The following is a 25207-nucleotide window of genomic DNA, read 5'->3' as shown; positions in this document are numbered from 1 at the left end:
CACTTGGAATTACTGGACATACATAAGCCAGTAATATCAGCCACAAACCATAGGTGGCGTTCTGAATAAACTCAATTGGGTTCTCTGAAGTGTCATAAGTCTGGGGGCTCTCTACAGGCGACTAAAAGACATTCTAATAGAAAGGAAAGGTTTGTTTTATGATGGGGTTGTAGTATAAAAAAACTATGCACACCACTATACCACAAAAATAAGATAATTCTGAAAATACCACAAAGTAAGATACCACTAGAATTACCACCAACACAAGCTAACAATAAATAATCACTAAAATAGATTAATACCAAACTACCTCTAAATGTAAGGCCAGTTTACCACCAAAATATTACGGTAAGAATAATACAGCCAAACCCTGAATTTACCTCAATAAGACAAAAACTCCTACATTAATGGTGCGTTGGCCGGGAGACAGACTGTAGAGCATCTACTGGGCGTGGCAAGTGTGTTCCACACTACCATACGTGCATTAAAGCGAACTCATTTTGTGAGAGCAGTGTGACACAAAGTGAATCTCAGAATGTCTCAAATTGATGCCACATTCCCAGAGTTGGTGAAATATTTGGAGGCAAAATGATATGCACATGGAACATGGTCATGAAATAATGCCACAGAGTGGCATGACCATATCTATGGGGAAGTTCACAAAGAACCATTAGATAACATTTTTGAAGAGGGTAGCATAATTCAGGTCTGTCTTCTGAGATTATTAAATGCTGCTGACAAACCTGCAGAGAAAGATTGTCTCATACGGCTATGTGCCAAAACATGGTTCATTTTAAATAGGTCTCTGCGAATGCAAGAAAATGATGCCAAGCTAATTAGCAGGCTAAAAGTCGAATTAGATAGAGCTAGTGAACAGGAGAAAAGGTTAAGAGCAGAACTGGAGGTATGTCAAAAGGACATGCAATCAAAGTGTAAAGAATTCGACCCTCAATTGTCTCAAAGGAAAAAACTATTTGAGGACAGTGAGCAAGAATTAAAACACTTGAAAGGACTGGTAGGTCACATTAGACAAGATAAAGACAAGGCTATTTTAGAAATACAAGTTTTACAAAAAAGAGAATTTAGAGAAAGAAGGTGAGCTTCAGACTGTTAAACAAGAGATAGCTAAAATGTTTCAAGAAAGAGACAAGTGAGACAAAGAGTTTAATGAATGTCAAATGCAAATGAGCGATATGCAAAATGTGATTACTAATATGCGTGATGAAAACAATTACTTGCGTAAGGAGGCAGATCGACTCCTTAAAAAGTGCAAGGATTTGGAACAGCAGATATGCATTTCGGGTCCCAGGACAAGCGACAAATGGGATTGAAGTGAATTCCATTTCTACAGGGGGAGGTAGTGCCCCAGTGGCTGTGCCGGTGTCTGAGCTTGGTTGCAGCGCCGTTGGGGGGGTTGACACACCCATTGGGGGTTGCCACCAATCCCATACACCTGTGACAAGGGTTGAACCACAAAATTGTGTAATCCCAAATATAGCGCCAAGTTGTCCTATCAAGATGGTGAAGTCAATCAAGGCCTTGATCAAACCGTTCAAAAAGGAGGGGAGTCCTGTATAGAGGACCACTTAGAAGCGGTGCACGATATATTTAAAGCCCTGCACATACCCAAGGAACAATACAGACAATACTTTCACTTAACTCTGGATGCCCCCACAGCGAGCATCATCAGGGGATTAAATGAACAGCAGAACATGTCATGGGCAGAATTTAAAAAAGAGATTAGGCGTCATTTTTCTCCATTCCAGTCATTACAGGAGGCAAAAAAAGTTGCATACATGATTACAGCTGGGCCAAATACGTCCCCTCACCAATTTCTTCAAGACTTAATGGTTTGCAGAAAGACATTATATCACAGTTAGTCCGCAAATTTGATCGTGAGAAGTCCCTTGAATGGATTGTGCACCAGAGTACAAAACTATATGAAGTGCTCTACTGCCAGGGCAGAGAGAGAGTGATAAAATGAAAGAAACAAGATCAAAATCTACAGAATCCTCGGCAACAATAACGGAGATCAGGTCAACTAAAATGTCACTTCAGTGTGCTCGAAGTCCAAGCAAAAATATTGTGACACCCGAACAGAGGGTTACTCCACAGAGGTTGTCACCCTCTGCACTGATGTTTCAGTCACATGATCCTAGTAATAGGGAGAGTTACATTAGCCCTAGGTACTTAGGAGACAGGCCCCGGGCAGGATATCGATCCCACATGTCAGCCATGACATGGTAACCAGGACAGACCACAGTATGTGGATCAATTTACTGAAAATGGGAATCAGCATAGCGAACACCACTCACAAAATGAAAGACAGGACATGAGGCAGAATATGAACTATGCTCCACGTCAATACAATCAATCACCGCGACCAGGGGATTACAACCAAAGAATAGGTACACCCGATCCCCGCCGCACATGAATCAAGAGTTCAGAAACAATTCAAATAGGAATCACTCTCCTGAGAGAAACCAATAGATTTAACCAGGGGGAGAATAACCAATATCGGCATAGGCCGCAACGAGAAGATTCTAGAGAGATGGAAAGATTCCAGTGTCTTGAGGCCCAAGTAAAAACTTTGGTTGAACAAATAGGAAAACTCTGTACAGCTCAAAAACAGTCATCAAATGAAGGGGAAGAAGGTCATAGAAGTCACCTTAGATAATAAGTGACTAAATATACATGACACATGCAATGATAAAATACAGATTCCCTTGATCCCGTTTTGCATAATGACCCTGAGCTGTTTTATGATTAAAAAACGAAAATACCTGGAAATGAACATGAGGCAGAAGTTGCAAACACATCTAAAAAAGAGGTTTGGTTTAATCTAGCGTTTAATCAAACGTTGGAAATTTGTACAAATTAAAAAGGAAAATGAGAAAAACATGAGATTCCAAAGGGACAGATTTAAGAAAGACAACTCATGCACGGATAAAATAATTGATGAGGGAGTAGATGTGAATGTTAGAACACCCTCCCTAGACAATCCAGATGCTAATAAAATACAAGCAGGAAGAATGGTACTAAAACGGAGGGTACAGATCCGTCACCTGAAGAGTTCCTTGAGCCACAGATTTTTGAAGAAATTAAAAAGGACTGATATCATACCAAATACCCACAAATGCCCAAAATTAGAAAATGACTATTTATCAGGTGATGTTTATGCGCATATTCAGTTGGAGAATTGTAGTGTGAACTCTGATGACCCCCGGATGGAAGGGCGAACAGTGACCACACTCCAAATGACCTTTGATCATAGGGAGATGAGTAAGGTTTCTCAAATGGAAATGGACAGAAAGGAGGGAAAAATGTCCTTTCATTTACCAAAATGCTTAGCCACGAGTGAGAAGGGTCTGAGAAAAGTGAATCCTGAAATCAGTAAAAAAGTACACTTTTCATGTGTATTAGAAGAAGTTGAAGACAGATATTATGCTCCCATTACTGTGGAAGAGAAGTGCAATAAATTTGCAATGATTGATACAGGCGCACAGGCCACAATTATGACCAAAGAATTGGTAAAAAGTATCAATGAAGGGAGATCTCCACAGAATCAGATCAAAGTGAGACAGAGTGAAGGCCCTGTACTTAACTTTAACAGTGAGGCGTGCCTATCGAGGGTATCACTGAAGTGGACATAAAGATAGGAAAACACAGAATGAAACAGGAAGTATTGATCACATCTATTTGTGAAATTCCACTCTTGATGGGAACAGATTGCCTGAAAAGATTGTCTCCCCTTATTGATGGGGTAAATGGGGTTCTGTGGTCTTTAACCAAAAAACCATTAAGGTCTAAGAAAATAAAGTCACAAAACAGCAGTGCAAATGAATGCCATACGGTTGCCAAATCGAATGATGCAGTGGAGGTGTACCTCCAGAATAGCTGTGTGCCTAGTGTCACCGTTATTTTGATGTGTCAGGACAAAATGCAAAATGAAAAAGAAAAACAATCTATTTAAATGAGAAGAGGTGCAAACAGAACACCATCGCTAACGCAGACACAGAAAAACACATCACCACCCTTTCCGAAATACATATGGAGTATGAGCAACCATGGATTCATATTGGTATAAATGGCTGTTCTAAAATGATAAAAGCCACTTTGGCGCTTAAACAGGAAAGGAGTTTTATTAATGAGAAACTACTGCAGAGAATAATGAAAAGGGAGGAGATCCCGAAATTTAGAATTAAAAACCAATACATTTCTGGTTTAGACAATCCAGATTTTGAAAATCGAATTGGAGGAAGGTGCATGCTAAAGATTAATGTTGGACAAAAAACCATCTACCACAATGTGTGGATAGTGAGTGTAACACAATATGTTTATTATCTGGGCAACGATATCATGCACAGGATGTGCATGGTATTAGATTTCCTTAACCAAAAAATATGGTCCCGGATAGGCGTGCCTGCACCCGAATTTGTAGACAAAAGAAAGGCTTATCATTGTGCACAATTGGTGCCATATGCAATTGAACTACAGGCGAAGAAGGATATTACTATTCCTGCATTCACCACGCAGGTTGCTATAACACTAAAGCGCAAGAATGGACAATAAATTAAGGATTCTGATGCATTTGTGTGCTTGAATGAATCCATGAAACAGCAAGGGCTGGATTATGAATATACCCCATTGATAGATGTTGGGGAGGGGTCCATCAAAATCATAGTGAACAATAGAGGATGTCAAGATATTCATTTAGAAGAGAATTCCTTGCTAGGAATGGCCATACAAAAATCACATTATACTGCAGATTTCAAAAATATGGTGATTGGAAATATCCCTGAGAGATATGTAGATGCACAGGGTGTGTTGCCAGAGTATCTGGATTCTCAACCCAAAGGGATGTTCAAAATTCAATCTGTGCACCCTTATGATTACAATGAGACAGTGTGCTGTCACCAGGAGAATTATATATTATTTGACTTAAATGAAAATGAAACAGGAAATCAGCACATTGAAATGGAGGCTGACGTACCAAAATATTTAAAGGTGGCAGCTCTGCAGAGAGATACGGCCACACAATTGGAAGAAGGCACAGAGGTTCATCCATTGGAGGATTTCACAGAATTTTCAAAAATGGTAGAGGAACAGATTCTGTTAACAGATGCCTGTGATAGTGAAGAGGATAAGAATGAATTGAGAAAAATATTTATGGAATTTAAGGAAGTTTTTGCCAAAGACGCATATGATTGCGGCCTAACTGATTTACATGTCGCCACATTACCAGAGGGGTGTGGTAGAAATCCAGTATTTGTGCGACAATATCGATTGCCACAAGCATGCTTAGAGTCATTGGCAGAGATAATTAAAAACTTGGGAGTCTAGGGGAATTATCAGACCCATTCATAGTACCTCCAACAATTCTATTTTGGGTGTATTAAAGCCAAATGGTCAATGGCGTCTGTGTGCAGACCTGAGGGAATTAAAAGAGTGCCAGTGTCTAGATGGCCGCTGCCATTCATTGATCAAGGCCCTGCTCAGGTGCATGGGTCAAAGGTATTTACCACATTAGATCTTACATCTGGGTACTGGTGTGTGCCATTGGCAGAAGACATTCAGAATTTATTTGCATTTTCATTTGATAAAACGCAATACGCTTGGTCCAGAACACCATTTGGGTATGTCAATAGTGGGAGCGAATTTGGCATATTTTTGAGAAAGGCTATGCCAGATGTAGAGGAAAGAGGGACCATAGTTTATGTAGATGATGTCCTGATAAAAAATGGTAACTTAAAAAGTCATTTTGATGAAATTAGACATGTACTTAACCAATTGCAAAAGGCGGGTGCCAAAGTATCTTTACAGAATCCCAATGGTGCAAGAAAAAGGTGAATTTCCTAGGCCATGAAGTAACTGAACATGGGTTAAATCCACAAAAGAAAAGGGTGGAAGCCATACAGAAATTTAAAGATCCTAGAAACATGAAAGGTTTAAAAAGTTTATTAGGAATGACGGGATATGACAGGAAATTTATTGAAAATGATGCCATCACTCAACCATTGACTAAACTATTGAAGCTGAATATGCCCTGGAAATGGGAAAAGGAGCAATCTGAGGCAGTTGCTAAATTGAAAGAATGCCTCATGAAGGCACCATGCTTGGCATAGCCCATAAAGAACAACAATTTCTTTATAGATATAGGATTCACTGAGCAGTGTATGTCAGTAGTGTTATCTCAAAAATATGATTTGAACCACAAAAATATTGCTTATGCGAGTAAGGCATTTTCCCAGGTTGAAATTAAATTCATTGAATGTGAAAAGGCTCTTCTGACCACTGTATGGGCATTGCAACATTTTTGTCCCATTGTCCAAGGGGAGAAGGTAATCATTGAGACAAACCATCAACCATTGCAGTTTTTACAGAGTAAAAGGATTAGATCAGGCAATCTAGCAAAGTCCAGATTACTTTATGGACATTGGCATTGCAGGGCTTTCCTGTAGAAGTGAGATATGGCCAGAATAAAAAGAGCCCAATTGCTCAAGGGTTAGCATATTTACATGACTGTGCAGCTGAATGTAAATCAGATGAAGTAGAGGTAGGGTCCAATTTGCAGGAGTTTGAACAATCACCACACAAAGCTTTTGATGAAAATACATGCAAGGAATTGCCAATTGTGTATGTCGATGGATGTTCTTTTCACATTGAAAATGACAGCAATAAACAGTTAGTGTCAGGGATAGGAAATGTCTGGTTGAGATGTGAGGACATTCCTAGTGTAGAAATGAGAATTGGGGCTAAGAGAAGCCACGTAGCAGAGTTGGCAGCTATTTATAAAGCAATTACTACTGCAGTTGATAACAAATTCAGTGAAAATGTCCTGGTGACTGATTCTGATTATGCACGAAATAGCTTTGTAGAATATCTGCCTGGCTGGAAAGCAAGAGGCATGCTCACGTATAACAAAAAGCCTCTTAAACATGGGAAAATGATACAAGCTATAGACAAATTAGTGTTAGAGAATGATTTAACAGTATACTGGCGGAAAATTTGTGGACATTTAAAAACACCAGGAGAGGATAAGGAGGGAAATGATAAAGCAGATCAATTGGCCAAGATTGGGGCCGTTATGGGAGAATTGTTGCCCATTGAACACTTGATTGGTGAAATACAAATAGATGCAGTTACACACTCTAAAGCTCCAAAAGAAGTTGAACAACCTTTAGTGCAATGGAGTTATGATACACCAGATCAGGATCTGATTAAGGCACAAAAAGATGATCCAGTATTGGGGATCTATTATAATTATTTAATGGACCCGGAACAAAATCCTTTAACTGAAAGTGATTGTACAGGAAAAGAAGAGTTGAGAGTGTTATTAAAGAATAAAAAACGGATTAAACTAGAGGATGGTCTGATGATCAGGGAATCCATAACAGGGCAGATACAGTGGGTGGTACCTCTTTCATTCAGAGGGCTGATGTTACACCATGCACATGATGCAATAACTGCAGGGCACAGAGGTTCACAAAAAACTTTAGAGATACTGAAAGATTATGATTACTGGCCACACATGTCCCAAGATGTGGAATTATATACCAGGGGGTGTCTCGTATGTGCACAATTTAAACCTGCTTCACCAATGCATAGAGCTCCATTGATGAAGAGGTTTAACTCTTCCATGGTCAGATTTACAAATTGACTATGTAGGGCCTGTAAAGAGATTGAGTAGGGGAACCCGTTATCTTTTAACGGTGGTATGTTTGATGTCAAAATGGGTAGAATGTATTCCTGCACCAGATTGTAGTGCGCAAACAGCAGCTACATTGCTGGTAAATCACATATTTTCAAGATTTGGGTTACCACAAAGAATAGAGTCAGACAGAAGAAGTGATTTCACGCGCACCTTAATGAGCAAGGTGTGGCAGATATTGGGGGTAAAGAGGAAATTGCATATCGCATATCGGCCCGCCTCTTCTGGAAATATTGAACGTTGCAACAGATCTGTAGTGGAGATACTAAAGAAATGTGTAGTGGAGGCAGGTTCTAGTTGGGACTTACGATTACTTTTAGTATTGATGACCATTAGATCGACTCCTTCTAAAGCGACAGGTATCAGTCCTCATGAGGTGTTGACAGGAAGGAAAATGGTACTGCCACAACATTTATTATATAGGACACATGAGCAGACACTTGTGAGTGCATCTACAGTTCACGAATATGTGGAAGAACTGAGAAAGCATTTACAACATGCATTTGCATTTGTGCATCGAAATTTGGAAAGATCTGCCGACAGTGCAAAGTCATACTATGATAAAAAAGACTCTATGAAAGAGTATAAAATAGGTGATCGGGTATATAAGTTTCATTTTGGAAAAGGTAACCATAAAAAACTAGAAATTTCTTGCGGCATGGCAAGGTCGTTTTGAGATAGTGGATAAAGTGTTCCCGGTAGTCTATAAGATATTAAAGACAGAGGGTGAAATGGTGACAGAACAATTTGTTCACGTTAACCAAATGAAGCCCTGTCATCCTAAACATGAAGTCAGGAGACTTGAGCAGGTCGAGACAGGTTGAGTGCAATGATTACATGGAAAGGAAATATGTAGTTGACTATTCATAATGCATGTAACCTAATGATAGAGTGAGATATGTCTCACGCCATGAAGAACCGGATATATTATTTAGTGTGGAGATAAATGCAAATGAAAGTACCACATTTGGAAAAAGTGTGGTGATCTGCATTGATGGGAGGTGCTGAATCAGTATTTTGCATGAAAGTTGTTGTAATGTATAATAATGTGAAATATAAATGTTATTGTTTTTTCTCTAACATGCTTAGTTGCAGGTATTCGGAAGAATAGATCATAATATTTTGGGCCACATTTTTGTTTTTGGCAAAGTAGTAGAAAGGGTAAAATTGGTATTGTGCTATGTACTTAATCTGTTCCTTTTCTATTTGATTTAGAAAACTGTCATATTGCTAAGGGTCAGAGGTCGCAGGACCGCAGGATGCAAAAGATGACGGATTCCTGGAGTACACGGGTGGAAGCCCAAATAAAGCCTCCGGACCGAAGTATGGAGGTGAAGACAGAGACTGGGATGCCAAAAGAAATAATTTCTGTGGAAAAACACCCAAGAGCACCAGGATGAAAGAATTCCACCGAAAGGATGATGTAATGAAAATTTGGTGATCAGGACATCTCAGAGGTGCGGTCATGAAGATGGTGAATGCATGCCATCAAGGGAACAGTAGTGAGTTAAACTTATTCTGCAGCGTTGCTGATGAAGCATGGTATTATCCTATGTGACTGAAAATGGGAGCAATGGAGACTCACAAGTTTATTTTAATTATTTGTTTGAGTTAGTTATTTATTTTATTTGTTTATTTTATTATTTTGTTGTCATATATGAAATGTTGATTTCACACATATATAAAGATTATGATTGAAAAGACATTCAAACATACGTGGACACTTCGGTTGGAAACATACGTGTACAATATTTCGTTATATATGCACATGTGTATGAGGATTAATGGGCCCATTTGGGATCTATTTTACTTTTGAAATGATTAAGCAGTGGTTTATGACATGTGTAAATGTTCTTTTTATTAAGATGCTATCATTTCAATCGTAATTCATCTAATAACAATGAAAAGAAGGTTAAAAGGTTTCCTCCAGTTATGGGTTTGTTAGCCAGAATTGTCAGAAAAAGGAGGGTATATGTAAGGATATATATGGGGTTTTATGCCAGCATGCAACATACAGCATGGAAATGCAGCCAGGCCCAGTTTTTGATTAATGCCAGCATGCAGCATACAACATACAACATGGAAATGCAGCCAGGCCCAGTTTTTGAAACTGCAGGCATTATTTCAGCAACAGCCAGCAGGCAAGATTTTTCAGAACACTTAGTAAAAAAAAAAACGTTTTAGCACAGTGTATTGCCCTTTTATAATAAAAAGGTGCACAGTTTTATAAATTGGATGTTTTCATGTTTGCAAACTGCATTTGAAATACATAACTGATTAACCTTGTACTAACTCCATTACTAAAATACTAATTTCAACCCATAATATTATAATGCAGTTTTGGGTGCACAATGAAATGCATTCTATGTTTTACGTGCACAGTTTGAAATTCATTTTGAAATTCATTTTTCCAGTTTATGTGACCTTTTTTTTCTCTTGTGGAGAACAGAAATATGTAAAATGCAGGAAAGGAAAATAGAAACAGTTGCTTTGCAAATGAAATCTTCATTGTCTTGAAAAACGAAAGCTGGTACAGGGCACATTCTTGTTGTTCTGATTGGTAGGGGTTGTAGGTGGATGAGCCACGTCAGAGGGATGTCTTAGAGTTTTCTTAAGGAATGAAGAGGAGGAAGGAGTTAGTTCGTGCTGAGCAGAGGGATCAGACAGTGCTACATCTAATGAACTCCAAGTGGGTATGAGCGCTAGCTACAAACCTAATCAGCTCCCCACACATGCAAATGAGTTTGGCACTGGGTCTGCAAAGGGGCGAGGTCGTGCAGGGACTTTAGATTTCACTGGCCTTGGTAAGAGTAGTGCCAAGTGAGGAAAAAATAGAATGATGAACGTGTGTTAATGCAATTTACTGGCAGTGCAGGGAGTTTAGGAAAAAGAAAAATACTGTGTGTTTATTTATTCTCTATATTCAAAGTGCTTGAAACTAAATTTGTTTTTCCAATATGCCGGTTTGTTTCTGTTCTATTTTATATTTTGCAGGTGATGCTGTAATAATCATGTGGTAAGATGTAGTGCCATTTATAATTGTCAATGAATACAGAGTATACCAAAAACGAAGGCTGAGACTTTGGTGTCATTCATGCATCTGTGAATCATTTCTATATAGGGGAATCACATAGGTGATGTTTATACCAGAGCGGTAGTGCATTTGCCAATTTACTACTGTAGTTAAAATAGCAAGCAAGGAAGGGTGGATAAATATCTGCAAGGTAGAAAGGTGTGTGTAAGTGTTGCCAGTGATCCCTTCTTTGCATGCTAAAAAAGAAGTTAGTGTCGAAGAAAAGAAACTTAGAATTACTGGATGTACATAAGCCAGTAATATCAGCCACAAACCATAGGTGGCGTTCTGAATAAACTCATTGGCCCTCATTACAAGTCAGGCGTTAAGGGTTACCCTTAACGCCTGATTCACACTTTAACGCCTGCTTTTTGCAGGCGTTAAAGTCCAAGGCGCTAAGCGACCTTGGTGCTAATTACGGCACCGTAATTTACGGTGCCGTAATTAGCGCCTTCCCCATCCCCATTATGCTCTATGGGGCAAAAATGGGAATGGGGAAGGGCAAATGGTGAATGGGGAATTACCGCCCCACTCACCTTGGAATGGGGCGGTAATTCCGCCATTCCACCATGGCGGAATCCGGCATGGACCATGGTGCTAATAGCACCATGGGCCAACGCCTGACTTGTAATGAGGGCCATTGGGTTCTCTGAAGTGTCATAAGTCTGGGGGCTCTCTACAGGCGACTAAAAGACATTCAAATAGAAAGGAAAGGTTTGTTTTATGATGGGGTTGTATTATAAAAGAGCTATGCTCACCACTATACCACAAAAATAAGATAATTCTAAAAATACCACAAAGTAAGATACCACTAGAATTACCACCAACACAAGCTAGCAATAATCACTAAAATTGTTACGCTCACCTGGTATCCACGGGGACGCCACTCAGCCGCGTTGGTTGCCCGAATCTTCTCCCCAGGTTCCCTGGATGTTGTCTACGGAGGATGTTCAGCCTGAAAATACAGGAGGGCTGGGTTCAAGACTGGCCAACTGAGGTAAGTATCCTCCTACCACCCCATGTCACTTCAGCCCCTCCGGGCCCTCTCCTCACCTTGCTGTGGAATTAGGTGAGCTTTCCGTCCTGCCTTCTTGGCAGGGGGGCAGTGTCTTCTGTGGGCATGTGCAACCAAGTTACTTCACTGGCGCGTGTCCATTTAAATGTCTCTCAGGTAGGTCTTATTGCAGCAGTTCTGTATAGCGTTGTTATCCTTGCATGCCTTTCTTTGTCTAACAATGTCTTTTTGTTCCCCTAGGTGTGCGGAGCTTCCACGTGGCAAACTGGTTAATTTGGGCCTCGCCGGTAAATGATGGCGCGTGATGGGCGCTGAGATGCGGTGAGTAAGCGCTATGCGTGGTGCTGCCTTGTCTTGCATTTGCTAACTTGTTTTCTTCTTTCCTTACAGGTTGCGGTACTTCTCCAGCGTGTGTGTAACTCCGGAGCAGTGCCGGCCGGGAGGCGACCAGCCAGGTAAGCTCCTTGTGCTGTTTGTAGTGTAGCAATGTCAGGGTATGCCTTTTCTAATATTGTCCTCTCCTTTCCTCTTTCAGGTCCTTCGATCCGGAAGGTATGCAGTGTCCAGAAGACCCTGTTCCCTGGAGCTGAGAGCGGATAACAGGATGGAGAATGCAAGTAAGATGCTGCGAACAATGTCCCTTTCGTCTCCTCTGCAGGTTCGCTTCTCCGATGCTCGTGGGTATCACAGGACAAGGTGAGCGTGACGTTGCAGTCTGCAAGTAATGCGAAGTGTGCTTTCTTGCTCGGGTGTGGTTTAAATAGCATCAACAAAGTAGTCCAGGTAAAGTAGTCCCTAGGCCACCACACCCAAAACACTATACTGCATAGCTTACTTCCAAGGAACCAAGCTATGTGGGTGCTTCATGTTAGCTGCAGGCCCAAATGAAAAAGTAGTCCCCTTTTACATATGTTCTTCAAAGTGTATGAGCCTGGCGCCATCAGCACCAGGACTGGCTCCAAGAGAGTCTTGGGAGTGGGTGCCAGACCTTCAAGGCCTTAATGGAGCCCCGAGCCCTGATCCTACCTGGCAAGTGGACTTGCCAGTGTGGGTCTGTGGTAAGGGTCGTGACAAAAATAGAGTAATACCAAACTACCTCGAAATGTAAGGCCAGTTTACTGCCAATTTAACACCAAAATATTGCGGTAAGAAAAATGCAGCCAAATCCTGAATATCCCAATAAGACAAAAACTCCTTGAACTTCAGATATGCCTGGGTTTTCACGATGCCTTGGTGTCCTTCGTGTGCTAGTTGCAGGGCCCCCTCCTGTAACGCCTCTGGCAGAACAATTCGGTGTCCTTTCAGTATGACTCTTTCCTCAGACACATTGAGCTCATGTCTGATTCCAAACAGGGCTTGTAACTTCTCTTGTGCCGCTGTAGTGCGATGTGACACTGCTGATCGGAAGTTCCTCTAGTCCCCGGAATGAATGGTGCGTTTCGTGTGTTGCAGGCAGGCATCTGTCTCGGTTTCTTCCACTATTTCCTGTAGCATAATCGCTTTTGGTCGGGCGCAAGCTAATACATGACATACATGTTCTTCTGTTTCAATCGCGTGTTCTTTCTCTTAGATGTTGTTCATCGTGATGATAGAACTGTGTAAAGTCTGACTGGGGGCTTAAGGGAAAGCCTGACTGGGAGCTGAGACCCGGACTTGGGTAAAGGAAGAACCTATGGGGCCTAGAATTACTTTCTTTTGAACTGTATTAAAATGCCAATATGAACCCGACAGAGGGATGCCAGGGGAAAGCCAAGAGAAGTCAATCCCGTATTGTGAGAAAACTAAGTGAACTGTGATAATTGGCAGCCGAAACTGTAGTATGGCAGGAAGCTAGAAACATTGGGGAGGATGAAGAAGCAGAAACCCTGACAAACTGGAGACACCTAATAGCTACACTGTTTGGGTCCACGCAAGAATGGTCAAGCGACCATGACCCCAGGAGACTACGGGAGAGGAAACCTCTGTGCAAACTGTAGAAGTAGATCGCGAATGGATGTAGGCTTGGGTGGGGGGGGAGGGTAGAATCAGTACACAATGATTAAGTTGTATAAACTTGGACGTATTGTAATATGTACTGCAAGTTTGGTTGTTGGCTGATGTAAAACTAATAAAAATTTTAAAAAAAACGGATAATTGGCAAATGTGAACCCAGCTAAGGGATGCCTGCAAATTAGGGTGAGCAGAAATACACCTGTGAACATTGTGATGACAAGTGTGAACCCGACTGAGGGATGTCCACAGTGAGTGGTTGGTCTGAGCCCAACTGAGGGAGGCTAACATTGAGAGAAGGATCGGAGCTCGGCTGAGGGGGAAGCAAGGGAGAAGAGTAATCGCTGACGTGAAGATAAATAGAAGGAACCTTTGTTTTGTTGTTTATTATTCATCAGGCCTTCTGAAGCAAGAGACTTTGCATGAAAGAGACTTGGACACAGATGATCCTGATATTGACAAAAGGAACTGCAACCTCGTGCCTGAGAAGCCCAGGAGTGTGCTGTGCTCAAGAGTTCCACCTTGTCCTGTGCTAATAACGTGGGGAAGGGAGAGCCTGGCACCAACATCCTGACTTATCCTTTTGTGAACATGTCTTTCTTTTCTTGTGAACATTATCCCATGCTCTTTTGTAGCATAGCGGTAAGGATTGGCAATAGGTTTTTTAGTATAGGCCCTTTTATTTGACTAGACTCCACTAGGACTGTACTATTATTATTTGTTGGTCGTAGCTTGCTCCCATCTTAGATTTAGGTTTAGATTAGGAGTTTATCACACCCATTTTACAGTTTTAATAAACACCCTTGAACTGTGATCATTGTGTCTGTCTTACTTGAATACCATGCCTTCCTTACAGTATACAATACCGTCCTGGTCAATTTGAGTAAACACTGCCCCAAGTCCTACCGGACTAGCGTCCACCAGCAGTTCTGTGGCGCGGTACGTGTCAAAGAATGCCATCCTGGTGGTGCTCTACAGGGAGTCTGATTTGCTGTAAAGCATGCTGGTGGTGCTCGGACCATTCCCACAGTGCTTCTTTCTGGGACAGCCTTCTTAAAGGTGCTGCGATGGTGGCTAGGTCTGGGATGAATCTGGCACAGTAGGTAGCCATACTGTAAGGAACTCATGGTGGCAACAGTAAAGACAGACAGAAGTGATCACAGTTCAAGGGTGTTTATTAAACTGTATAATGGGTGAAAGCCTGGACATACAGAAGTGAAAGCATTCATAATCGGGATTTAATTTGCGTTTCAATTTGGTATGCGCTGCATTGTAGTCGTCTGTCTCCCCTCTATTTGGCAAGGTGTTGAACAGTCTTAATGGAAGAGCACTGATGTTTAACAGTAGAAGGGTGCGTTGTTTCTTTCCCTCTCTTATTTCTCTGGCTTGCATGTTGAACTAGAATTACTAGAGCCATATTCCCCACCTTATGGCTGCTCCATACATTTTTACATTTGGAATTTTTGGTTATTTTTATATGTACCTAAAGACAATCTAGCTGGTGGCAGCAGATACATTTTTACAATTTTTGCATTATTTTTAGTGTGAACATTCACGTTTACCACGTATGGCTCCTAAATGTAGATAGAGCCCTAAAATGGCAGTGCCATGAGCTTTTCGCTTGCTTTTTTGGCCATATTGTTGTTTACCATTCTTCCTTTTTTGCCAGGTCATGAAATCCCTTATAAGTGTCACAAGTCTCTCCCCTTCTCACCTGTCTTTCCTGTTTGCTTGCAACCTTCTTTTGTGACTTCTTCCGCACGGTCCGGGATTTATATAAGCCCGCGCGCGGGTCTTCGGATTCCAGCGTGCTTCGTTCAGATTGTCCAGGATGGAACCAGGAAGGAACAATGTCCGCGCACGGAGGCACGGAAACCATGGCTCGAGCGCGGGTGAAAATCCAGGAAAGTTCGGTAAGTTTGAGGGATGAAAGGAAAGGAGGAGGAATCAAGGAACCGGGAATAGAGAGATCAGGAAATTAGCCCCGAGCGAACTCCGACAGCACACGTCCAGCTACGGCGAACAGTAGCGTTGGGACGCGCAGAGCCGCGGGGGTGTGTCTGTTTAGAAGTGCTCCGAGTGTGGAACGTAAAGGCTGGCAAGCTGTGTTTCGAATGCGACTGCCATGTTGGGAGGGTTACTGCATTCAGTTCTCTATGGGTCAGGGTCCACGAGGTCCAAAAGGGACGTAGGCGACGGTCCATGACAGCATGCCTCCTCTGAAGCCCAGCTCCTCCGGGTTTGCCTGGATGGATAAGGTGGTATCTTCGAATCAGCCTGGAGGCATTCATGTTTGATATGGGTTCCCAGGTGCGCTCAGTAGGTGGATATCCTTTCCATTCGACCAAGTATTGCAGCTGACCACGTTGGTACCTAGAATCACGAATTCTGGAGACCTTGTATTCGATTTGGTCATTGACAATCACTGGAGTAGATCTTGGAGCAGTTAGAGAGGGTTGAACATATGGCTTCAACAGAGAAGTATGGAAGACGGGGTGGATCATTTTCCATGATTCTGGTAGTTGGAGTCGAAAAGCCACTGGATTGACGATTTCTTTTATAGTAAAGGGACTGCAATACCTGGGAGCCAATTTATTTGGTCGTAGGTGACGTGGGAGGAGTTTTGAGGATAACCAGACCTCATCGCCTATTGAATAGGAAGGCCCTGGTCTTCTTTTGAAGTCAGCATAATGTTTCACGTCTCTTCAGGCCTTTTCTAGGTTTTCTTTAGCTTCTTTATGTACATTGATTAGTGTTTCAATCCAGGAATCAACCGTAGGAACTGGGGTGGGATGTGGAAGAATGGACGTTAGGACTGAAGGATGAAATCCTTTACTACAGAAAAAGGGGCTGGTTTTGATAGCTGAATGATCCAAATTGTTTTATGCGAATTTGGCCACAGGTATTAAGAGTGACCAATCGTCTTGGACCTTGGTGGCAAAGCAACGAAGATATTGTTCCAGAGTTTGGTTTACTCGCTCACTAGCTCCATTGGTCTGTGGATGATAACCCAAAGACAAGGCACGCTGGATACCCAGTATACGACATAACTGTTTCCAGAACTGGGATATGTACTGGGGCCCTCTATCCGAAATGATCTTGGAAGGCAGCCCATATGTGTTCCAGGAAAATTCCAGCAAGTTCGGATGAGGATGGCAGTTTGCATAAAGATGTAAAATGAGCCATATGAGTGAGCAAATCAATGGTAATCATTATAGTTGTGTAGCCCCTGGAAGATGGTAGTTTCACGATGAAATCCGTGGCAATGATTTCCCAGGGTCTTGTTGGTATCGCCGGTTGGAGCAGGAGACCTGCTGGTCTTTTGTCATCATGTTTGTTCTGATTGCAGACTACACATGTCTGGATATGGATCTTGATATCATCATTCATCTTTGGCCACCAAAACTGTCTTTGTATTAGATGGAGAGTGTTGGTGATGCCACGGTGTCCTGAATGGAAAGTATCATGACATAGGCTTGTGATCTTTTGTCTCAGTCCAGGAGTGGGAATAACCAAGCGATTGTCCTTGAACAGGTATCCGTCCTTTGTTTTAAGATTCCATCGATTGTTTCTCTTAAACTCCTTCCAAGGTTCAGAGGACTGGGTTTGAATTTCGAATATCCTCCAGGAGAGTAATTGCTTGGGCAACAAATATTGTGTGGGGAAACATTTTAGGAAAGGTCCGATCCTCAAGGGGTTCATAGTCAGGAAGCCTGGATAAGGTATCGGCTATAACGTTGTGTGTTCCAGGAAAGTGATGGATTTGGATTTGGAATTGGTATTGGGCAAAAAAGAAAGCCCAGCGGGCTTGGCGACTGTTTCTACACTCTAGGGATTGTAGGACTTGGGGATTCCGATGGTCTGTGCGAACTTGAACCGGGTGTTTAGCTCCGAAGGAGATGACACCAATCCGTGAAGGCCTGACGGATGGCCAACAATTCCTTCTCCAGTACAGAATAATGGGTTTCACTGGGAGTCAAGGTGCGGGAGAGATAGGCGATGGGGTGTTCCAGTTTGTATCCAATTCTGTTTCAGGACTACCCGAATTGCGTAGTTGGAAGCATCAGTTTCGACAATGAAGGGCCTGTCTGTGTTAGGTTGAGCAAGGATGGGAGCTCGTGTAAACTCTGACTTTAATCGTTGAAACACCGAATCTTGGACTGAGGGCAACTCTTTTTTAACAATAGGATGAACAATTTCCGAAAATGCTGGAATAAACTTTCTGTAGAAGTTAGCAAGCCCCAGGAAGGATTGAATTTGCTTTACGCTAGTGGGAACAGGCCAAGATAGAATGGAGTCAACCTTCGAAGAGTCCATTCCATTCCCTTTTTGGCTAAGAACAAATCCGAGATAGTGAACAGTAGATACGTGAAAAAGGCATTTCTTGGGTTTCGCCAAGAGTTTATGTTCCCGTAGACATTGTAAGACTGCCCTTACGTGTTCTTCATGTTTTTGATGGTCCTTGGAGTAGATCAGTATGTCGTCTAGATATACAATGACGAAAAGGAACAGCATATCAGAAAATACCCGATCCAGGAAGCGTTGAAAGACTGCTGGGGCATTAGCAAGCCCAAAGGGCATAACTAGATATTCAAAATGGCCGAAGGGTGTTCTAAAGGCTGTCTTCCATTCGTCACCTTCCTTTATACGAATAAGATGGTAGGTGCCCCTGAGGTCTAGTTTTGTGAAGATGACAGCATCTCTGACGAATTCCAGGATGTCTGATATGAGAGACAATGGATAACGGTCCTTAAGAATGCATTGATTAAGACCATGGTAATCGAGACATGGCCTAAGCTCCTTGGAATCCTTCTTGGGAAGAAAAAATAGGGAGGTGCCCGCCGGGGACTTGGATGGTCGAATATTTCCGTTTTCCAGATTGGTATCCAGGTATTCCCGGAGGGCCCTCTTTTCAGGTTCTGACAAGATAAATGTTAGGCAGAAACCTTTGCAGTTTCCTCTGGGACCACTGCAAAAGATTTAAGACTACAGGTGTTTGGCAGTAAAGCCACTTGGTAGCAGTCTGTACCACACAGATTCACTTGGTAGCTGTGGCTGAGCAGTCAGACTTCCCTCAAGAAGAGTTAGGCAGTATACCGAGTATTCACAATAGGTCAAAAGAACACAGTAGAACAAGCAAACACTGACCAGAGCTTGGTGTAAAAGAGATATAATTATTTATTTAAAACCACATCTAATAAAACACACAGGCACTAATATTAAGCAGTTCAAAAACATGGTCACTAAAAGATATACACTCCCTTAAAAGAATATTAGACAAGTCTTAAGTAAAGCCCCACTTATTTTCAGACAGCGGTGAGCGCTTAACGCCGATGGCACTCTAATAATTCGGTTTAAAAGGGAGAGAAAGGCAGAGTATAAATTGAAACAGATCCCAACACTTTCACAAGAACACAGCAAGAGAGGAAGGCAGAATCAAACCGTGAAGTTAGAGTTCAGAAAGCCGGATCTACTTTAAGAGGATCAGAACGAAATGTGTCCAAGGTCACACGGTTGAAAAGTGCACAAAAGTCTCGAAAAGGTTCAGAAAGAGTTGGACAAAAAGAAAGGGACCAGTTAAATGGTCAAGGCGGCCAGCCCAGTCCAGAAGGTTAAGAGATTATTATTACCTTGTAGCAATCTTTAGAAAGGGAGGCCTGGCGGACACGGTACCTTAAAGTGGTGAGAATACTCCAGCGGGGGCAGTTGTTCCTGGCAGCAGATGCAAGTCGGTGCTTCGTCCGGGGGAAGAGAGGATCTCGTCGGGGAGGAAGACAGGAGTCCGTTGCACTGCCAGGGAAGAAACCAGCCGCGGAGTTCTCAGTTAAAAGGAGCGGTCCTTTTATTCGCGGTCCAGTGGTAAGTGGCTATCCGGTTGCCGGGGCGCTTGGCACGGGCAATTCGACCACAAGACGTCCTGGGGGGCAAGGAAAAGAAGGTAACTGGTTGTGCCCACCAGTCAGGGGAAGAAGACTCTCCAGCCGGGAGATCTTCTCTGTCGTCGGGAAGTGGTGAGTCGGTTCCGCAGGGCTCCACCAGTGGTTTCGTCGTAGCAGGTCGGCTCAGCTTCTCCCTCGTCGGATTCTCAGGTCCTGTGGCGACCTCTAAAGTTCCAGTCCCAAAAGCCCTGCTTTTATGCAGCACACCCCCATTCACTCAGCCTAGCTGTCAATTAAACATGCTAAGTGGTGAGCCGGCCAGCTCACCACTTTGGCCAATCACACAAGAGTGCGACTTGAGTTACCAAGGTAACTCAGTCCAGGGTGCCTAAACCCCCTCCCACACCCCCTGTGGTACCCAGACAGAGTGGCACCACTTTTGGAGGCTTCTGTGGAGAAGCCCGCCAAAAAGTGGAACAAAGGGCTCGACTTGGGTTGGAGTCACAGAAGAGAACACAAACGCCATTTTAGAATCGAGTTCTGGCAAAAAATACCAACCGGCGAATTATTATTAAATAAATAATAAAAAACCGACGGTATGTTCGAGGCTATGAGAATTAAATAATTAAAGTTGGTAGCCTCGAACAATGGGAAAATCTCATAGAGATATATTTGCGGTCGAATATAAAAAGTAGTATCCACTGCCACCAGCCAAAACTCGATCAGGGGGGACGGAGACGTGCCCTCTCGACTAACAGACCCCGGGGAAATCGAAATTGCCCCGACCAGTAGGTCCACAATATGATGGTTTGTATTGGTTTCTGTTCGTAATTTGGGACTAGTAAAGCCAATGGTGACTTTACATGCCCTGGGAGACAGTAGTCAGTCCCAGGGTATGGAGTCTATGGTGGGGTGTCACTATGACACCCCTGTGTCACTGCACTGAGGGTGCTGTGTAACACACATAGTAAAAACACATGAGACCCTATTGAGTAAAAGACCCCATAGCCCATAAAACACATTAACAGTCAAAGGAACCCCTCAAATCATGTCCAAGAGTGTGAAGAAAAGAGACTCACTCTTGGCAGGAGAAAAAAACAAACTCCAGAAATCCAGCAAAGCTGCTGGGGGACTCACTAGGTTAGGAAATTCAGCGTAAAAAGAGAATTCTCCCTAATACTAAACATTCTTCCAAACGGAATTACTGCTGAAGGTTCGGTATCGATGGCACAACTTCAGGTCTGTGGGGTAGTAGAGCTTGAACTATGGCTGTTGAAAAGACATCTGTGTACTCCTGATAGGCCCTGGGAATCTGGATGACGTTCGAGACGGTGACTGGTATTTGTTGATTTTTTTGGAAGTCTTCAGAGGCTTTTGGTAAGGTGTTCAGGGACAAACAGTGGGACATACAATGTTCCGAACCAAGAAATAGAGAGTCTGCTGCCCAATTGATATAAGGATTGTGCTTCTGTAACCAGGGCATGCCTAAAACCATTGGATAGTGGGCAGATCTTATAATATCAAATTTAACCTTTTCTTGATGGTGGTTTATGGAGAGAAGAAGCTCCTTGGTTCGAAGGGTTATGGGTCCTGAAGACAGGGGTCTTCCATCGATAGCTTCAACAGGTTGCATAGTCTCTCGTGTTTCGCATGGAATGTGATTGAGTTATGACCCAATCATGATCTATGAATATGCCCATGGCTCCGCAATCCACTAATGCCAGGATGGGGTAGGATTCTTTCTTGGAAGGCGATAGAAAGGCCTGTAGAATCACAAGGTTATTTTGTCCAGGAGAGTTCAAGGAAGGAATTGATGTGGAGCAGACATCATTCTCCCAAAACTGTGCCCCATCTAGGATCGGGAGCTGGCGTTTCCCAAACGCCATGGAGCAGCAATAGGGCACTCTCTGACAAGATGTTTATCGGAGGTGCAATACATGCTGACTCTCCTCCCTTCTCCCGGATCCCAGGAACAGCTGGGTACCTTCGGTGTTGTGGCAGCTTTCATCAGGGGAGAACTTATCTTCTGCGGCCGCAGAACCTGGGATCAGCATCTTCCAGCGTTCCTCACATCGGTTCGTGGCATCTGCCCCCTTGTCGGCCGTTGGCTTGTTGGTTCGGTGGCACTGTGGGTGCCGATTCACAGCTTCTCGCCTGGCAGTGTTCCTGTGTTTGCTCGGTGGAGTCTGACTGCAGACCGGTCTTGAGCAAGCAGCATTCCACAGGCTCCTTAGTTTCTCTGAACCAGACACTGGTAGCTTCAAGCTCTTGCTTGTCTACGCCGTCCAAGAGGAAGAGGTACCCTCTTGTGGCTCGCTCTGCAGGGCATTCTCTTTTTTTCTCCTCCCCTGGTGTTGCACCTGTGGCGTCTTTACGTCGTGTGACGTTGACCCCGGGGGAGGGGAGAACACGATTTATGTTGTAAAGACGCCATAAAGCCATGAGATGACAGTGATCACCTATGAGGGTAAATTATGATATGGGAGGAGTCTGGGAGTATATTTGAATACCTGAAGTGTCACTCGTCTATACTACAATGCAAAAGCATTTATTATTTTCTTTAAATCCTAGCAGACATTGGATAGAGAAATCACCAATCATTGGCTGTAGGCAATGCTTGCCCTGAGGGCTCCCTTAGATTGACATGCGCTGTAGGACTGCTGAGGCAGCACTTTCACAAGCTCTGAGGGCACTGGGGGAAGGCCACCTGTGCCTCCTTCTTGGATTTTGCCAACATAGACTGGTTTGAACAATGGGAACGTATTCTTGGCTGGAAGTACGTCAGAGAGCGGTGGCCCCACACCCCTGATCTGAGGAGGACACCGCTGGATATTGTCAGAATAGAGCGACTGACCCCGATGCAGAGGAGGACAGGATGGAAATGGAAGACAGACTACGGGAATAAACAAGAAGAAATATTGTGTCTCGGGGGCAGGAAAGGTTAGACAGAAGTTGTTAGAACTTGTACCCATTTCACAGTAATGCAAATTTGTGCAACAATGTAGTATAAAAGAACTTGCCTGTTCTTTGATGGCCCAGATATGGTAATTTGCTTTAAGTGGAACCAAGGCCAGGAGGCCTCTCCTGTCTCCCGGTAGAATAGGAAGTCAAGGAGGTGCTCCCGGGGCCAAGCCCAAAGTCTCGAGGAAAACCCCTGTGTTATTCTTCTTTGCCTTCCCGCAGTAGTGTATAGACGATGTCCCTCTACACTCAGGGCACAGTAGATCCAGAGATGCTTGGCAGTGAAAGAAGTATGTAGAACCAGGAAGGTAAGTATCCAGAATGGGACGACTCTAGGACAGAGCCGTAGTCAGATGGTATACGATAAGTATCAGAGGAGATCAGAGAATGGCCGTGAACCACACACTACTGATTCCCCAAAGTACTGTGAAACAGTGCGACAGAAAAAGAAAAGCTCACATGTGCAAGTAAGAGGGAGCTCAGGGTGAAGCCCAGCCGTGGTGAGAAACGGCAAAGAGGAGCTGCAGGAGGGAGCAGCTGAGCCGTAGACACGCGGCAAGGAGGAGCTGCTAAAACAGCAGTGCTGCGGGGAGACGCAGCCAATATGAAAACAATAGCCGGGCTGCAGCAGCACATGAGCAACCCAAAAAGGACAGAACTCTTGCCGAGCCGCGAAATAGAACGCGGGTTGCCTGACAAGGGAAACACAGTCGGAATTTGACTAGCAAGGTGCTGGGAGGCTGGAATAGTGACAGAAAGGAAAGAAAAACATAACACAGAATAATGCTTACCCAGCAAAAAGAAAACAAGCATTTTGCTTTGGAAAGTTTCACAAGAAGCAATGCACCGAACACCTGCCCTGCACAGCTTATATGCCTAATGAGGAAGTGAAGCTAGAGCAGCCTGCTCACACTGCCCTCTGGTGGTACAACTAGAGAGTTGGTTGATGATACTCTGAGGACCCAGTCGTCGCCATCTTGGGAATGTATGGAACCCATAGGAAGGTATTGTTACGCTCACCTGGCTCCCACAGAGGCGTCGACCTGGACTGGACTGCTGCAGTCTCCACCAATGTGACGCGTAGGGCCGAGATGACGGACTGGACTGGCCCACCTAGCTTTGTTTGCTTGGCCCGTAGGAATATTCTTCTGCAAATGGAGAAAGGGAATTAACCACCCGTGGAGTTGAGCGTAAATCCCCCCACCCCGCTGTTCTCCCCACTGATCACCTTGGATGTCCCCTCTTATAGTCTCACCTGATGATTTGAAAAGATGAGCTCTCCATCCTGCATTGAGCACAGGGGCGCGTAGATAACCAGTTGCTTCACTGGCTCGAAGGAATTGGTGAGTTCCAGGACAATATTGAGTCTGATATTCCCGGCAAGACGCCGTAAGTATGTAGTTCGTAAGAGTTCAAATGCCTGACTTTCACTCTTGTCCGATTCCTTGCAGGTTGCACCTAGACCCTACTGAAGAGTTCCTCGTGGCAACCGGTAGTGTTCTGGTAAGGATTTGTATTATCCAACACAGTTCGATAAAATAATGTCCATATGTAAGCTGTTGTTTTCTCCCTTATTCAGGCGCTGAGAGAAAGTATGAAGTCTCGGGGAATAATGCCTCCAGCGGTAAAATCAGGTAAGTCTTTTGTGGTGAGGAGGGTTCCCCTTGTTAGTCCCTCGTTTCACCTTGCTGTCCTTTTGTTTCCCCTTAGGGGCTGAGGTTTGGCTGAGATGCAGCGGAAGCTGCGCCGACCCGTGAAGAAGAATAGTACCCCGGTGGTAAAATCAGGTAAGTCTATGGGGGGTATTCCTCTGTGTATTCCCTTGGCTCACCTTGCTGTTCTTGTCTTCTCCTTAGGTGCCGGAGTGCGGCGGGAACATGCAGGAGGTTGCGGTGAAATGTGAAGATGCTGCAAAGGGCGGTGAGTTCAGCGCGGCGCTGCAGCAGGCGAGGCGGCGCGCATAAAATAACTTCTTTCTTCCAGCTCGAAGGCGCGATGGATTGGGAATTCAGGTAAGGATCAAAGGTATTGTTCTTGTTCTAACCTTCTCCTTCTTTCTCCCTTTTTCTAGGAGCTCCAAACTCGAGGCGGGCGTGGCAGAAGACTGGATGCAGACTTGCAGGCACGGTGAGCGTTACGCTGCTGGATGCAGAATAACGCGAAGCGTGTGCTGCTCTTCGGGCGTGGTTTAAATAGCCTCCAAAGTAGTCCCAGGTAAGTATTTCTCCCCAGCCCCACCCGATTAAAAAAATAGTCCCTAGGTAAAATAGTCCCTTCCAAGCCTCGTTTGGCTTGGAGCTCTTGCAGCATGGTCTGCATCAGGTGAGTTTTAATCTATGAGCCTGGCGCCATAGGCGCCAGGACTGCACCCAAATAGCCCCTAGCGGGGGTTGTTGGGCTTGCTTGGGGTAACTTGATGCCTGCTTCCGGGGTTGCTGGACTTGGTCTGGGCCCCCGGGGGTAGGCATCATGACAGGTATTCGGCGCCAGTGCTACCAGAGAGACCAAGAGGAAGGGGCTTTCCGAATAATAGTGGCCTGTATTGTAAGGGGGTAGACCAGTGATCCCCAACGTATAAG

This window comes from Ambystoma mexicanum, chromosome 6p, assembly GCF_040938575.1.
Source record: "Ambystoma mexicanum isolate Mex_15411 chromosome 6p, UKY_AmexF1_1, whole genome shotgun sequence".
NCBI lineage: Eukaryota > Metazoa > Chordata > Amphibia > Caudata > Ambystomatidae > Ambystoma > Ambystoma mexicanum.
The sequence above is the reverse complement of the archived record's forward strand: the minus strand, read 5'-3'. Positions refer to the sequence as shown.